We start from the raw sequence: 3,687 nt of genomic DNA on the forward strand, positions 1-3,687 counted from the left end.
CTGATTAAATCTTCAAGAAGAAAGGCCTATGGTAATTTTTGGACCTCATGTTGAAGAGCAAGATCCCTCTACTACACCCTTCTCTGTGACTCTTATAATACATGAGCTACTACTTCACTATAGTATGCTAGACTTAGGTGCCTCTCATAATCTCATGCCATTAATTGTAATGGAGCAACTCAGTTTGCGGATAACTAGACCCTATAAAGACCTCTACTCTTTTGATTCTAAGAAAGTAAAATGCTTGGGAATAATAAAGGACCTAGTAGTGAACTCGGCTAAGACCCCAGTTAAGAGCGCAGTAATGGAAATCGTGGTAGTAGATATCCCTGCAAGATTTGGCATGCTCTTGTCCAGATCCTAGGGTTCGAAAATTGGAGGGGAAGAAAGAAGATTGTATAGAGAGTTAAGGTTCATAAAATTAGTTACCAAATTTGAGGGCTCAAATAATTCTCGTATGTATGGGAGAGAGAGTGACCTCTTAGAAGAATATGACATCATCTTAGAAGAAACTCAGGTACACCCAACAGTCCAATTAGATGATCAACACAAAGCCAAAGGAAAAGTATGGAATTTATACTTTGATGGGGCTAATTCTAGAGAAGGTAATGGAGCAGGGGTGTTGTTAGTATCCCTAGAGGGTATCTTGATCCCTCTTTCATTTAATCTAGAATTTGAGGAAAAAAATAACGTGGTAGAATATGAAGCATTACTACTTGGCCTGCAAACAACAAGGAATATGAATATTGAATGTCTAATGGTATTTGGAGACTCTGAGCTAGTGGTAAAACAAATAAAGAATCAATGTCAGACTAAACATACCAAACTAAGGGCCTATACTAATGAGGTGTGGGACTTTATGGACAACTTCTTCTTGGTGTTCAAAGTCCAATAATTACCCTAGGAAGGGAACTGAATGGATGAATCCCTTGCTATAACTGCCAGCAACTTTAAGTCTCCCCAAAACCCACTTCTCAAGTATGAAGTTGAAGTCAGATACAAACCCTCTATACCTGATAATGTGAAGCATTGGTAGGTATTTGAGGATTATGAGAAAATCAAATAATTTATAGAAGTCATTGGAGAATTTTTAAATTCAACTGTTGACCAAGAAGAGGAAAAATGACAGAAGAAAAGAAAATTGCTTGGGAAGAAACTATTGCAGGACACAGAGTCTTGCAACTGAAGGGGAATGCTATTCCTCATGACCTAGTCCCACTAGAAAGGATACTCAATAAAAACGATGTAGCCTCAAAGTCGACATAACACGGAATAGATGAACAGGTGGAAGATTGCAATTTTTTCTTGGAGGATGAACCCCAGATGATCAGATTGTGAAAAGGGACCCCCTTGCAATACAAGCAAAGGTATTAAAATCTCTTTAGCGTTTGTAAATATTTTTTTGTGTGGTCGTACAATGATTTGAATACATTTGAGACTAACATTATTCAACATAAGATTCCTCTAAAAAGTGGAATAAAGCCTTGTAAGCAAAAGCTCTGGCAGATCAATCCTCTCCTGCTCCCATCTATTGAGAGGGAAGTGAGGAAAGTTCTACAAGCTAAAATCATAGTGGGTGGAAAACTTAGTTCCGGTCAAGAAAAAGAATGGAGAAATAACATTGTGTGGATTTTCAGAACCTTGGCAGAGCCTCATTAAAAGACAACTACCCACTACCTAATATGGACTACATATTACAAAAGGTGGTTGGATTGGCCTGGATTTCCATGATGGATGGTTTTTCAAGATACAACCAAGTGGCAATACACCTAGATGTACAAAAGAAAACTTCTTTCGCCATGCCTTGGGGAACCTTCATGTATGCTTGTATTCCATTTGGCCTTATAAATGTTGGAGTGACTTTTCAAACAGCCATGGATATAGAATTTGTGGGGGAACAAGATAAATTTGTAGTGGTTTATTTAGATGACATCACAGTCTTCTCCAAGACTGATGAGGAACATATCTTGCACCTGAAACTCACCTTCAAAAAATGCTAGAGATGTGGATTATCTTTGAATGCAAAGAAGTCTCAGTTTGATCTAAGTGAAGGAAAATTGTTGCGACATATAGTGGCACGGGAGGGAGTTCAAATTGACCCTAAGCAAGTGGAGGCTATTAGTCACATTCCCTTACCTAGGAACAAGAAAGAGATTCAAGTGTTTTTGGGAAGGATCAACTTTGTAAGAAGGTTCATACCTAATTATGCTGAAATAGTGAAAGGTATTACTGACATGCCGAAAAATGAGAATGAGGTAAAATGGAGCCCAACTTCTTGGGAAACCTTTGCTAGAATAAAAGTAGCATTTGCAGAAGCACCTGTGTTAGTCAGCCCTAATTATTCAACACCTTTTTATATATTTTCTTTTTCTTCCCCTCATACTATCGTTGTTGTGATGTTACAAAATAATAGGGAAGGTTATGAAAAACAAATAGATTTTTCATTCAAGTATTGAGAGACGTTGAACTAAAGTACAACATTTTGTAGAAACAAGCTTACGCTCTAGTCAAGGCATTGAAGGCATTCAGAGTCTATGTCTTGCAGTCCAACATTATAGCATATGTTCTAGCAGCAGCAGTCAAAGACATTTTGGTGCAAGGAGACAATGAGGGGAAAAGAGGAAGGTGGATCGCTAAGATTCAGGAATATGACTTAGACATTGACCCTACAAATCTCATCAAAGGGAAGCAATTAGCCAAAATCCTATCCGAATCCAACTTCCAAGCACTCAAGATTAATTTATTGACGGAAAACGATGAAATAGAAATGCAGCAGTCGAACATCAAAACTTGAATTCAAAATATTCATGTCAAATATGAAACACCTGTGTGGTATGAAAATATTATCTATTATCTACTTTTTCCAAGGTTCCCCTTAAAAATGGGCAAAGCCAAGTACTGAACATTAAGACTACATGCTCAAAAATCTGTCATATCCAATGGTTAGCTCTATTGGAAAGACCCCGCTGGGATTCTACTATTGTGCCTGGTGGAGATTGAAATTGAAGAGGTAATGAAATATTTTCACAACGGAATTTGTAGGGGATACTATAGTTGGAAAACCACTGCTCACAAGATAATGAAAGTCAAATTTTATTGCCCCACGCTCTTTCAAGAGGTTCACACTCAGGTCCGAACTTGTCAGAAATGTCATTGCTGAAAAGAAGAAGCTAGTTCCCCTCCATTTGATCCTTGTGTGTATTGAAGGGCCATTTAAGAAGTGGGGACTGGATTTCATAGGAGAAATGCATCCTCCTTCTATTTGTCAGCATAAGTGGATACTCACAGCCACTGACTACTTTACAAAATGGGTCGAGGCTATCCCAACCCAAAATGCAACTGACTCAATGGTTATAAAATTTCTAAAAGAGAATACCTTATCTAGATTTGGTTGCCCTATGAAGATTGTAACAAATAATTCTCAGGTTTTTAAGTCACCCAAATTCATTAGCTTTTATCAAAAGTTCAATATTATAGTTGGTCATTCTACTGCATATTACCCCGAGGGAAACGAGCTAGCTGAGTCCTCCAACAGGACTGTAGTGATGATCTTGAAGAAAATGATCATAGAGAATCAAATAAATTGGGACTCTCAGCTGAAATTCACTCTATGGGCTAACAAGGTTACTCTTAAGCGATCCACAGGAAAATCACCTTTTGAATTAGTCTATGGCAACGCAACCATAT

Source organism: Pinus tabuliformis, chromosome 2_1 (assembly GCF_031772625.1).
Source record: "Pinus tabuliformis cultivar Carrire ecotype Pingquan chromosome 2_1, CPIR1, whole genome shotgun sequence".
NCBI lineage: Eukaryota > Viridiplantae > Streptophyta > Pinopsida > Pinales > Pinaceae > Pinus > Pinus tabuliformis.